This window comes from Sorex fumeus, unplaced genomic scaffold (genome assembly GCF_029834395.1).
Source record: "Sorex fumeus unplaced genomic scaffold, SorFum_2.1 ptg000014l, whole genome shotgun sequence".
NCBI classification, from domain to species: domain Eukaryota; kingdom Metazoa; phylum Chordata; class Mammalia; order Eulipotyphla; family Soricidae; genus Sorex; species Sorex fumeus.
Genome location: NW_026606071.1, coordinates 42,864,124 through 42,878,711, shown reverse-complemented (window position 1 = coordinate 42,878,711; position 14,588 = coordinate 42,864,124).

Here is a 14,588-nt window from a genome sequence, read left to right as displayed (position 1 = left end):
GCTCCTAAAACTATTTCCTGTGACTGTTTTCATATTAGCCCTAAGCGGGAATGAGGAATTTGCTCTCACGGTGATGTCTGAGCATTCGATGGAAGGATTAAAAGATGAGCAAATTAACTAACATGACACAGCCGATGAGGCTTCAGACTGGGATTTATCCACACACCAGCGTGATGCCAAACCCTGGCCTCAGTTGGCTGCCATGTGAAGCTGCTTTCTGAAGGTCTCAGATGTGAAATTCCATGATTCTATAATGATGACATTTTTAGGCATCAAGACTGGCAGTAGGGGAGATGTTTTAATTCGGGGCATTTATCCTCTCTCTGACATCTCTCAGAGAGCAGTCAGCAAGCCTTTTTGCTTTCTGCAGTATCACCGGTTATTGAGTCATCAGGCTTATTTATTTCTGATCCAGAGATTTTTTTTCCTCCTAAGTGCTTTAGTACATTGCTCACTTGCATAAGAAATAAAGCTCTAAGTACCAGTCTACCAGTCGAGAATGTGGATGACACATTAGCTGAGGTTAGGGCAAATCTGCCTCTTTCCCTGCTCAGAAACCTTCCTGCAAAATTCAGGATTTCCGGGTCCTCCAAGTAGTGGCCAGGAGAAAGAAGCTGGCTGTGCCTTAGCCTGCATCTCTAAGTGAGAGTTGATGCTTCCAGGGGTGAGAGTGGTGCCTCCTCTTTCCTATGTCTCCACCCACCAGCCCTTCCCTCACTTTCACACCTCCTGCCTCTTCCCACTAATAGAGAAGACATTTAGGCTTAAACAGAGCCTTCACAACAAAACTCTCAGTTCTTCCCTCATTCTCCATGCTCAAATTCCTTAAACTCTGTGCAATACTCTCCTCTCCCCTCCCCTCCCCTCCCTCCCTTCTTCCCTCTCTCCTTCTTCCCCTCTTTCCCTCCCTCCCTCCTTCCCTTCCTCCATTCCTCTCCCTTTCTCCCTGTCTCCCTCCCTTCCTTCCTCCCTCCCACTCCCTCCCCTCCCTCCCCCTCCTTCCCTTCCCCACGCTCCTCCTTCCCTCTCTTCCTTCCTTCCTCTCTTCCTCCCTCCCTCCTTCCTTTCCTTCCTTCCTTCCATCCTCCCTCCCTCCCTCCCTCCCTCCCTCCCTCCCTTCCTTCCTTCCTTCCTTCCTTCCTTCCCCACCTTCCTCCTTCCCCTCCCTCCTTCCCTCTCTTCCTTCCTCTCATCCTTCCTTCCTTCTTCCCTCCCTTCCCCACCTTCCTCCTCCCCCTCCCTCCTTCCCTCTCTTCCTTCCTCTCATCCTTCCTTCCTTCTTCCCTCCCTTCCCCACCTTCCTCCTCCCCCTCCCTCCTTCCCTCCCTTCCTTCCTTCCTTCCTTCCTTCCTTCCTTCCTTCCTTCTTTCCTTCCTTCCATCCTCCTTCCCTCCCTCCCTCCCTCCCTCCCTCCCTCCCTTCCTTCCTTCCTTCCTTCCTTCCTTCCTTCCTTCCTTCCTTCTTTCCTTCCTTCCATCCTCCTTCCCTCCCTCCCTCCCTCCCTCCCTCCCTCCCTTCCTTCCTTCCTTCCTTCCTTCCTTCCTTCCTTCCTTCCTTCCTTCCTTCCTTCCTTCCCCACCTTCCTCCTCCCCCTCCCTCCTTCCCTCTCTTCCTTCCTCTCATCCTTCCTTCCTTCCTCCCTCCCTTCCCCACCTTCCTCCTCCCCCTCCCTCCTTCCCTCTCTTCCTTCCTTCCTTCCTTCCTTCCTTCCTTCCTTCCTTCCTTCCTTCCTTCCTTCCTTCCTCCCCCCTTCCTCCCTTCCTTCCTCCTCTGCCCTCCTCTCTCCTCCTCTCCCCTCCCTCCCTCCCTCCCTCCCTCTCTCCCTCCTTCCCTCCCTCCCTCTCTCCCTCCTTTCCTACCTCTGTTCCTCCCTCCCTCCCTCCCTCCCTTCTTCCTTCCTTCCTTCCTTCCTTTCTTTCTTTCTTTCTTTCTTTCTTTCTTTCTTTCTTTCTTTCTTTCTTTCTTTCTTTCCCTCCCTCCCTCCCTCCCTCCCTCCCTCCCTCCCTCCCTCCCTCCCTCCCTCCCTCCCTTTCTTCTTTCTTTCTTTCCTTTCTTCTTTTTTCTTCTTTCTGAATCACCATGAGATATATAGTCACAGAGTCACAGTGTTGTTTATGATTGGATTTCAGTCATATAATGTTCCAACACCTGTTCCTTCACCAGTGTACATATTTCAGCCCAATGTCCCCAGTTTCCCTCCTGCTCCACTTCTCTGCCACCCTCTATGGAAGGTATTTTTCTTCTCTCTCTCCCTCCCTCCCTCCCTCCCTCCCTCCCTCCCTCCCTCCCTCCCTCCCTCTTTTGGTTTGTGCAATAGCTTTTTGAATCCCGATTCTTCTTCCTTCCCATAGTTCATAACACTTTTCCTGAGCCCATTGACTCTCAAGGTCAGTCATTAGCAAAAATCCCTGCAACCTTAACCTCTCTGGTGAATAATTTTTATGATGATTTTCTGAAGTTGCTGTTTCTTCTGAAACTCTCTGCCTTGCTCGTTTATTTTTCTATTTACAGTATAGTTTTTTCTTCTCCATAGAAACATCCAGCCTTGAGTCTCATGCCATCATGTATGACCCATTGCCTGCCCCTTTCTGTTTAGTCATCTGATGCCCTCACCCATTAAAGGTAGCACTTCCTGTTCATTATCACCCTGTTTATCACTGCTCCTGTCTCACTTATTATTGATTTAATATCCATACAAATGATCTTTCTAACACTTTTCAGGCTTTTTCTCCTTCCATTCCCTCCAACTTTCCCTCTGTTTATGCCTTTCATATTTTCTTTTACACATGTTCTAAATCTAAGTACCAAGCAGCTCACTCTAACAACTAACTTTTCTATTTCCCATGTACTTTGCCCAGTACCCCAATTTCAAGGGTCTTCCTTCCTCACCAAAAAAGGATCCACAGATCCTACTTTCTTTCTGCTCTCGTCCCCATTTTTACCACCCACCTTGTCACACTGCAGCCTTGTGATTCATCTTTATAATTTCTCCTTTGTAAATACGTTGAACTCCTTTTGTCTCTTGAGTTTTATTGTGATCTCATCACTCAGCAAGAATTCTAGTCAAGTCCAATTCTCTTCTTTTCATCCTTTTCTAAATTTTTTCCTATAAGTGAACTGAATAGAAACAAGACATATAACTATACTAATTAATTTAATTTAAAAATCATTAACCTCAAATGCCCCGATAGGCTGTCCTGGAATCCCAAAGTATGCCAAATTCATTCAGGCTCTCTCCTTCGAAAATAATTCCATATATTTTTCCGTATGCACAACTTTCTAACGCTACCTCCTGATTCATTTATTTTATTTTATTTTATTATTTCCCAGTAATATAATACTGTAACACGGTCCTCCCATTGCTCATCGATTTGCTCAAGCGGGCCCAGTAACGTCTCCATTGTGAGTCTTGTTGTTACTGTGTTTGGCATATTGAATACATCACAGGTAGCTTGCCAGGCTTTGCTGTGGGGGCGAAATACTCTCGGTAGCTTGCCGGGCTCTCTGAGAGGGGCAGAGGAATTGAATCCGGCTTGGCTGGGCCGGCTGCATGCAAGGCAAACGCCCTACCGCTGTACTATCATTCCAGCTCAGTAATATATATTTTTTAAATTTAATTTTTTAATTGGAACACCATGGTTTGCAAAGTTATTCACAATACAGTTGTTACATATTCCACAATGTTCCCTCCAAGAGGATGACCTTCAATCTCTTCTTATTTTCCCAATCAACACACAAGTCTGCACCCTTAGCAACACCCAATAATTTATGGTACATTGCTTGTTACAACTAAATGACTAATGGAATTATCAAAAATATTTCAGTAAAAGAAAATTTATGAAGATTGTTCCATCTCACCACAGGGTCATTAAGTCTTTGGCGGTTAACTAAGTTGTTTATTGCTAACTGATCCTTCTGTTATTGTTTTTGTTAGTTGACTTCTGTGTTAGTTGACTTCTATGTTACTTTTCTATTTAATTTCATTTGCTTCCTACTACTGGAATACTGGCATTGTAGAATTTGGCTGTGTGGTCCAAAACTTCAGAATCTCTAGAACTGGGCCATGAGTTGACAAGGTGGGGGCCATGAGAAGTAGACGCAACTGTTGGGACTTCTGAAAGTGTGTGGCGGGGGCTATTCAGAGCCCTACTCTGAAAAGACCCCAGTGTCCTCAGCCTGAAAACAAATGTGTATCTGGAATTTTTGAGGTTTTGTGTCTCTGTAGAATTATTCATGATGAAGTAGAATTGGGTCATTGGCGCAGCAGTGGCCTTGGTGTTGGTGGTTACAGGGGTTTTTAGCAGGACTAGGACTCAGTCTACCCCCTCACGAGGGCACCTCAGTCTTCAGCCTGGATACTGCCGCAATCATTAATTGTAGGGGCACTCTTCCAGGTGATGGTCATGTTTATGGTTCCTCCAGAACAAAAGAAGAGATCTGAGAAAGTCTATAGATTCGGTCTCCAGTTTCAACTGCCTACCTATCTCTGTGGGTACGCCGGTAGACTTGGCGTTGCTGCCTTGTGCATCCCGTATTGATTAAGTCTTCTGCTGGTGCATGAGGGCCTGCCCTCTTTCTTAATCAAGAATCTGATGCAGTAACTCTGTGCATAAGCCTCCCTCTCTCTTCTGCATTGTCCTCCAAGCAAAGAAATGCATTGTTGTTTCTTTCACCAGTAAAACCAGAGAGATAAACAAATGAACTCCCCTCTGCCTCCATTTATCCCATTCACTTAACAGAAACTTTTTTTTTTTCTTGGCTTGGTGCTTAGGCTGTACTCCTGGCTTTGAATTCATGGATCATTCCTGGTAATGCTCAGAAAATCAGATGATGTGCCAGAGATAAAACTGGTGCTAACCAAGTGCAAAGCAAATGTCTTAGCCTCCGACTGTTTCTCCAACCCCAGAAAAACGATTTAGAGTTGTGTGAAGTTATCCAAATTCTTATTTCACTTTCTCATACCCCATTGTTAAGCTTTAAAAAATAGATACTTGTATATTGATTGATTACTTGACATCAATGATTACTTCAATGATGTAATGAGTAATCATTGATGTCAAGAGAGGGGCTCGGCAAGGTGATACCATTTCACCGAAACTCTTCAGTACCACCCTCGAGAACATCATGCGACGACTGGAATGGGAAAGAATGGGAGTGAAGATAGATGGTCGGCAATTACACCACCTCCGTTTTGCTGATGACATTGTTTTAATAACACCAAACATCAGCCAAGCGGCACAAATGCTGGCCGACTTTGACCGTGAGTGTGGAAAGGTAGGACTACAGCTGAATCTTATGAAGACAATGTTTATGAGAAACAGCCTCATTCCTGACGCCCCATTCGCTCTCAATGGAACGACCATCTCCGAATGCAACAGCTATGTGTACCTAGGTCGAGAAGCCAACATGACAAATGACCTGGCACCCGAGCTGCGCAGAAGGAAGAGAGAGGCTTGGAACGCCTTCAATAGCGTCGAAGAAATAGCTAAGAGGATGAAGAACCTCCGGCTCCGGGCACATCTCTTTGATTCCACTGTTCTTCCTGCATTAACATATGCCTCAGAGAACTGGGCCCTATGCAAACAGGATGAGAACGCTATTCAGGTCTCCCAAAGAGGAATTGAAAGAGCTATGCTTAGAGTATCACGTTTCACTCAAATGAGAGAAAGAATCCGGAGCCATTACCGACTGGATTCCACGGATGTCAAAAGACCGCATGGCCGCCCACATACCAGATGGTCATACTTCTTCATCAAGATCATGAATGATCGGTTTGAGGCTCTTCATGTTCCTAGAACAAACAGATGCCATTGGGCTACACTAGCATGTGACAGGGACAAATGGAGACGTTACTGGCGCCCACTTGAGCAAATCAACGATTAACAGCAAGTCAAGTGATCAAGTGATATTGATTGAGGTTTAATAATTTACAAATACTGTTAATGACAGTTTCATGTCTACAGAACTTACCCCTTTGTTAAGCATTTATCTGCGTATTTCCAAAACAGTTGTGAGTTTCAAAAGAAAAATAGGCATGGGGGCAAGCAAGAGACTTATGCCTTCAGTGTCCGAGAGCTGTTTCCCTGACTGGTCCACAGCGACGGACCAGGGGAATGGAGAAACTGGGCCTGAGGCTAGTTGGTAGTCAGTTTATTTCTCTCTCCTCACTAGTGTGTTCTGATCCATCCCCTTATGGTGCAGTAGTAGTTGTCATTTTGGTTGTAGTCCCAGTCATCATAGTTCCATCATCCTAGTCTTCTCATAGACCTCAAAGTCCTCCACTTCATTATACCTTCTTCCTTGTCTCATCGTAGTCTCATAATCCTCTACTTTCAGTCATCATTGTCATCTGTTCCTCCTTCTTGCCCTTACACACTCTCTAGTCCTCAAAGACTCAAAGTCCCACAGTTCCTTCTTTCCCCTTACAGCACCATGAAGGGTGAGGTACACATCAAGATCACGATCACGATTATCCTGTTGTTCATTGATTGCCTCGAGCAGGCACCAGTAACGTCTCTTTCGTCCTAGCCCTGAGATTCTAAAAAGTGCCACATTCAAGGCTCTTTCAGGGTTAGGAGAATGAGATCCATCATTGTTACTGGTATTTGGCATATTGGGTACGCCACGGGGAGTTTGCCCGACTCTGCCGTGTGGGCAGGTTACATTTGGTAGCCTGTCAGCTTGTCCAAAGCAAGAATGAGATAATAAAATGTCCGGGAGCTGTGTTTATAGTCTCTGGGTCTTGGCCATTGATGGGATTACACGGCATTGGGGGGGGTAGTGGTGGATGTGACCCCGGCCTACTGGAAGATGAAGGATCTGGGTGGAGGATGCTCAGCCCTGATCCAAGCAGGCTTGGAGATCTCAGCCCCGGGACCCACATGCCTTTGTTCCTCTGCCAGTACCTTCATGCTTGTGCAGAGTGGTCTCAGCATGGTTGTGGCTGGTTCCAGAGGTCCTCGGCTGCCGGGACTCTGCTTGGGGCAGGGAGGGAAACTCAACCCGCCCCCCTCCAAGGGGCCCCAGTGAGGACAGCCAGGCGCGGGGGCAGGAGGTACACATAGGTGAGGTTAAACATTGTCATAACAACAAACAGAGGTAAAGCCACTACTTCAGGGGAAGTACTAAGAGATTAACTCAAGGACAAAATATCATCTGAGCATTCAGCTCTCCAGACTACTAAGAGATCCACTCAAGGGTGGGAATCTATCCAGGGTGTATTGCTTTATCCTTTCCTCAGCTAGTAATCCATTTAAACAGTCATAGTAAATTTACTTCTTATAATATTTCTAGTCATTTTGTATGAACACAGTAGGAGATATATTAAGCTTAAATGTTGGCTCTTCCTGGAGACATCTCACTATATATCCCAGACTACAATCCTCAGGCCAGGTTAGTCTTTCCTAACCCCAGCAGGGTCCTTATTCAGTTACTTCTTTTTCGGTCATGGCAGAGTTTGTTCCATGACCATGCTCCTAACTTATTATACTTATGGTGCCTAGCTTGCATCCTTTCAATGTCAGGGTAGCTTAGAGCTTGCCCTGGGTCCATCCAGTCTTTTAGTCGGGACCCTGCTTTCGGAGTGCTAGGAACTAAGGGCAACTGAGACTTAAGTCCAGTGAATATGGATGCCCTGGAGTAAGTGTTATTTTGAAGTCAGTTAACTCCCATGTTACAAAGCATAGCATCAACTGTCTTCCTGTCTCTATACAACAAAGACATTGCTAAATAAACCATGCAAATGACATAAAGGAACGAGAAAAGCAATATACGATTATTAGTGCTTGATGGAATTGGGTGTGCCTCAGGGGCACTGTTGTGGGAGTAGCTCAATGAACCTAAGCTCCCTGTGGAAGGAGCAAGGACAACCCAATGTTATCCAACAAACTGACAAAATGGTCACAATGAACAATAACCTTATATGGCCAAATCTGATCAATTCAAAGTTCTTATCACATTTGGCTTAGCAGGACTGGATAATGTAATCTCCATTTTACCTTCAAATAGTTTCTTTTCTTGGCACTCACACCACCATATGCCCTTGCCATGTCTCCTGCTCTTTAGCACAGTGGGAAGGGCGTCTGCCTTGCACGCAGCCAACATGGGTGACCCGAGTTCGATTCCTCCACCCCTCTCGGAGAGCCCGGCAAGCTACCGAGAGTATTTGATATGTCAGACACAGTAACAACAAAGTCTCCAATGGAGATGTTACTGGGCCCGCTCGAGCAAATTGATGATCAACGGGAGGGCCTTTACTTTTACTTTACTTTACTATAAAAATATTATTTTTAGAGTTAAATTTATTTACTTTTTAAATGAGTCACAGTGAGGTATACAATTGCAAAGTTGTTCATGATTGGGATTCAGTCATATAATGTTCCAAAACCCATCCCTTCACCAGTGTACATTTCCCACTACCAATGTCCCCAGTTTCCTGCCCTTCCCCGCCCCCACCTCTATGGCACTGTCTCCTGCATTAATTATCCTTTTTGTCTCTTTTAATCTCACTGACCAGAGCCCAGACCGGGAAACTTTTTTCTTTTTCTCTCTGCACACATTCCTTTGTTGAGTCCATCATAGGTCATGCCTTTACCAACACTGTTGACTAGAAACTTCAATGTTTATTTATTTAGCTCAAGGTATTTCCTTAACCTCCAGGCTCATTAATTAAACTATGTAGCTGGATCCCCACTTGGATGTTCAGTAGGTGTTAAAAACGTACTTAGTCATAGCAAAGCTTTCTCAATCTTGACAAAATTCCATCTGCTTCTTTCCCATACATTCCCCCTCTCCACTCTTTAGCTCAAAGCCCGTATTTTTGTCCACGAGTCCTCTGTTTGCCATATAACCCACTCATGAATTGGCCTTATACCCAGTTCCAGGATGCTCATGTATTATCCATATTCCATCTCTAACCAATGCCTCTGTTAGCAACATGCTGCTAACTGTGATTAACTGTCAGCTGATTTATTGAACCATCCGTCTATTGGATTTCCCTAAACCCACTCTTCTTTCATTGTTTCTAAACAAAGCCCCCAATCTAATTATAGAATAGATAGATGGTACTAAAGAGTAAGAGCTGAAGCTATTGCTATGATCAGCAATGACCCAAATCATCCAGCTATCAACTAATTTCCTCCAAGTCTCTGCTGATTCCTCTTCCCCACGTGCCCTGTTCTCCTCATTAAACACACTCCCTCCTCAATATTTTGCAGTTGTTGTTTCATTTTTCAGAAGTACTGTTTCCTCCAAGATTCTGCAAGACTTTTACCCTCACTTTCTTCAAATTTTGGAGGGTCTTCTGTTGACTTCTAGGTTCTACTCCTGATAATATTTCAACTCATACACACTATTCAATGTTTAAAGTTTCCCTCTTTACCACTAATTTCATCGGATACACTTTATTGACAATATAGCATTTGTCTTGTCTCTGTCAGTAGAATATAATCTATCTGAGGGTAGTTTCTTTCCTTCCTTCCTTCCTTCCTTCCTTCCTTCCTTCCTTCCTTCCTTCCTTCCTCCCTCCCTCCCTCCCCCCTCCCTCCCTCCCTCCCTCCCTCCTTCCTTCCTTCCTTCCTTCCTTCCTTCCTTCCTTCCTCCCTCCCTCCCTCCCTCCTTCCTCCTTCCTTCCTTCCTTCTTTCCTTCCTTCCTTCCTCCCTCCCTCCCTCCCTTCCTTCCTTCCTTCCTTCCTTCCTTCCTTCCCTCCTTTTCTCCTTCCTTCCTTCCTTCCTTTCTTCCTTCCTTTCCTCCCTCCCTCCCTCCCTCCCTCCTTCCCTCCCTCCCTCCCTCCCTCCCTCCTTCCCTCCCTCCCTCCCTCCCTCCCTCCCTTCCTCCCTCTCCCCTCCCTCCCTTCCTCCCTCCCTCCCTCCCTCCCTCCCTCCCTCCCTCCCTCCCTCCCTTCCTCCCTCTCCCCTCCCTCCCTTCCTCCCTCCCTCCCTCCCTCCCTCCCTCCCTCCCTCCCTCTCTTCCTTACTTCCTATTCAGTTTTAGGGTCATACCAGGCAGTCCTCAAGGGAACTCATTTTTCTGCACTCAGGAATTACTCCTGGTGGTGCTGGAAAACCACATGGGATGCCATGGGATGCTGGGGATTGAATCTAGGTCAACAGCATGCAAAGCTAACTACTATACATGCTGTACAATTGGTCAGGTCCTGAGAGGAGTTTCCTGTTCATTATTGTATCTATAACTCTCTAGATCTGTAGCTAGGATATAAACAGTGCACATAAGCAACTATTGGCCAATTGAGGACAAGGGATGATCCATTTTGCAAATATATGATGGTCAAGAGTTCAAATTCCTTGTGGTCTGAAAGAGCTGGGCATGATTCTGGCAGCTCTGCTAAGTATAGTGGCAACTATACTCCCCATGATCATAGAGACCACAAGCAGTTTTTAGTCACATCACAGTCAAGTATGTGTGAGCTGGACAGAGATTGCACCACTTCAGCTGGTGCAAATTCAAGTGAAGAGAAAAAGAAACACTAGTGCTAAGGTCAAGAATTCTAAACAATTTAATGGTGCATCTTTTGTCGAAATAATGAATGTAATCAATGTAGAGAAGAGTTAAGTAGAAATCATCTGCCTCACAGGCATTTGGAGGGATGGGGGGAGGGGGGTGGTATACTGGGGTTCTTGGTGGTGAAAATTGAGTACTGGTGAAGGGAAAGGTGTTTGATCATTGTATGACCAAGACTTAAACCTGAAAGTTTAGTAACTTTTCCCACAGTGATTCAATAAATAAATATAAAAAGAAAAATAATTAAAAAAATTAAGGTGGAGTTTATGCCCAATTCAATCAGCTAATCAGTGGCTGAATAAATAGCAATACTCCTACAAAAAAAAAAGAATTATAACACTGGGTAAGCACGTGTGTGGGTACCACAGTGATTTCCAGTCAGTACCGCACCAAAACTTGTGTGCCTCAACTAAGAGAGTGATAATTGGTAGCATGTTTATGTTGGAGATTTACCCATATAACAAACTCTCCCTACTTCCCCCATTCTTCTGTCCCTTCCTCCCTCCCTCCCTCCCTCCTTCCCTCCCTCCCTCCCTCTCTCCCTCTCTCCCTTCCTCCCTTCCTCCCTTCCTTCCTTCCTTCCTTCCTTCCTTCCTTCCTTCCTTCCTTCCTTCTCATATTTCTCTAAATAAAGTCATTTTGCTTAAATTAAACAGAAAAGAACATGATAGCTTGTTGGATACCCTAAGTGCTTTAGGCTCCATCAGTGAATTGTCCCTTTTCCTCCTTCCAGAGAAGCTTATTCTTGCTAGCAGCCCTGTCACTGTCACTGTCCTCCCATTGTTCATAGAGTTGCTTGAGTGGGCACCAGTAACGTCTCCATTGTGAGACTTGTTACTGTTTTTGGCATATCCAATATATCACGGGTAGCTCCCTAATTTAGTTAACGTTTATTTTTGACCTTTCCTTTATGTTTTACCTCTCATTGTTACAGTTCCCCAAGTCAGTCTTGATTACTTATAAGCCAAAATTTTCTGGGAATTCTGGACTTTGTATTTGTAGTGCTTTGTGTTAGAGGTGCTGTGTACCTGCTTTTCTGTTTTCCCTATGTAGGATAACATTGGTTTGTGCTTTATCCTCTGCCACAAGGAGCTTAGGTTTACTGAGTAATACCCATCACCAGACTCCTGAAGTACTCCCATTTCCTCAGTATTTCTCTTTAAGTTCTCTGCGCTCTGCTTTCTCTACCTGTAGTAGAGAAAACTTTACTTTGCCCTAACCAGTACCTGTGACTTATAAAGTCAAATTCCTCAGAAATCTCTGGATTTGTATTTGTTAAGTGAAATATTGCTTTTTCTCTTTCCCTTATGTTCTTCGTATAGTTTTACTTCAGAGCAATGTCCTTTTTGTATAGATATAGAAAGACAGTTAATGCTTTTGTAACTTGGGAGTTAATTGACTCCGAATAATACTTAGCTCGGGGCATCTCTCATATTTGCTTGACTTAAGCCTCATTTGCCCTTAGTTCCTAGCACCCCAGGAGCACAGACTCAATGAAGGGACTGGACGAACCAGGGTAAGCTGTGATATACCCAGGCAGCCAAACAGGAAAGACCAAGTGCTATAATACTTAACGATAACTTAAGAGCAAAGTCATGGACAAATTCTGTTATGAACGAAAGAGTAATAACTGGATAAGGACCCTGCTAGGGTTAGGAAAGAACTATCTGGCCTGAATACTGTAGTCTGGGATCTATAGTGAGATGTCCCCAGGAGAGTCACCCTATAAAACTAATATATTAATATATGTCTTACTGTGTCCATTGTGAGACAAGTCTCACAATGAAGATGTTACTGGTGCCTACTCAAACAAATTGATGAACAACAGGAGGACAGTGCTACAGTGCTTACTGTGTCCATACAAGATGACTAGAAAGATTATTAAGTAAATCTAAGATGATTGTTTTGGACTAAGGAAAGAGGTAGTATGTCTTTAGATAAAAACATGCCCTTGAAGGAATCTCCTAGCAGAAGATCTTTGTCTTAGAAGAGCTTCCCCCTAGAATGAAGGGCTTTAGATATGTTGATTGTGCTACCTCACCTAGGTGAGGTTGTTCTCCTAGCCTTGAGCTGGTTGGGCACCAGACAAAGGCGGTTAGACTGGGTGTGGAGAAACTAGTATGGGGGACAGGAGGAATACGGGAGTGGGTGAGACTCGGGAAGAGGCAGAGGGAGAGTAGATTGGAATAAACTGTGACTGATCACCAACCAGCCTGGTAATCCTGTTCCCTCCTTAATGCACCTGTTGGCCACAGGAGCCAGCTGGGATGGGGAAACAGCTCATGACCACCAAACGCAGAAGGCAAGGGAGACAGCCTGAACCGCCCACTCATTTATTTTGTGATTACACACCCTTATAGTTTTTTTTCATATTTTACTATAAAGCAATGTTCTTTGGTTAAACACAGAAAGACCGCTAATGTTATGCTCCTAATATTTGGGAATTGACTCTTAAATATATCTATTCCTGGGCATCCGTCATAATTACTTCAGTCAGGCTTCCGTATCTGTAGTTCCTAACACCCCAGAAGGGAGGTCTCACAGTGGGACTGAGATGAACTGGGGGCAAGTGGCAAAGCTACCCCAGCATTGAAACGGGACAATCTAGATGGTTTGGATGCTAGCTGTTATGACTTAAAAGACAGGACCCCCATGGGGAAGGACAAATTGAACTGCCTGTGGACTTAGTCTGGGATTTATGGTAAAAGCCTTGCTTGCTCTCAGAACCCAGAAAACTAAGTGTTGGGATCTTTGTCTCTTACTGTGTTTATCCGAACAACTATTGATAAGATGTAAACTTAATTCTTTAACATATGCAACTAGAAGGAAAGACAAAAGCAATATAGATGTCCCTGGAAGATAGAGTGTCTCCTCAGTTAATCTCCCCAAGAGAATTGCCTCTGCCAAATGTTTTATCACTGTAAATAATCAATCACACCTATGTGCTATACCTCACCCTTCCCTCAGATGTTCTATAAGTATCCTAGCAGCTCTGCATTTAATGGGCCATTTTCACCACCAAGCTGTGGTCCCCTGTCTCTCTGTCTGGGGAGGCCTGGGGAGGATAGGAGGTGACTCTGGGCGGTCCCACAGCACCCACAACTGGTGGCATGTTTATGTTGGAGATTTACCCACATAACAAACTCTCACCCCTATTTCTCCTTCCTCCCTTCCCTCCCTCCCTTTTTCTCTCCCTCCCTCTCTCCTTCCCTCCTACCCTCCCTCCCTCCCTCCCTCCCTCCCTTCCTTATTCCTTCCCCTCCCTTCCTTCCTTCCTTCCTTCCTTCCTTCCTTCCTTCCTTCCTTCCTTCCTTCCTCCCTCCCTCCCTCCCTCCCTCCCTCCCTCCCTCCCTCCCTCCCTTCCTTCCTTCCTTCCTCATATTTCTCTAAATAAAATCATTTCGCTTAACTAAACAGAAAAGAAAATGGCAGCTGGTGAGCCTGTGTGCAACTAAAGGCGTGCACAACCCAGTGTTCCCTGCAGCCCAGTAAGGAAGTGAAGCAACCTGATTCCTTATTGTGGCCCCTGGTGTGCACCACAGCTAAAGCAATATGTGAGCATCACAGCTACAAAGGTTTGCAACTTCTTCCAGTCTTTGTAACTTTAAGAAAGGGAAGGATATATGGAAAAGAGATCTTAAAAAAAGAAAAATCAATTTTGTTATATCAATACTGGTTTGGTAAGACATTTACATTTTTATAGAATGTAATTAATGAAAATTAATGACAATACAAATGAAAGAATTGAACTTCTGGATTCATATTTAATTGCCTTCCTTACCAGTGTGGAATCTTTGCTTACAGGGAACAGAGCAGCAACATCACTGGACTTCAATCACCCTGTAAGGTAGCAAGCAGGGGATAGGAAGAGCTGTTGTCTTGTGACAATTGGGTCCATACAGATATTTCAGTTTAGTCTTGCCAGAGGGTCTCTGCCACCCTGAGAAATCCTCTAAGATGCCTTAGTTTTTCTTGCATTATAAAATTATGGTTATTTGGGTAATTTTATCAATATAGGTGAGAATTATAGTAATTTTAACCCAAAGAAGAAAAAGATTACTGTTATTAT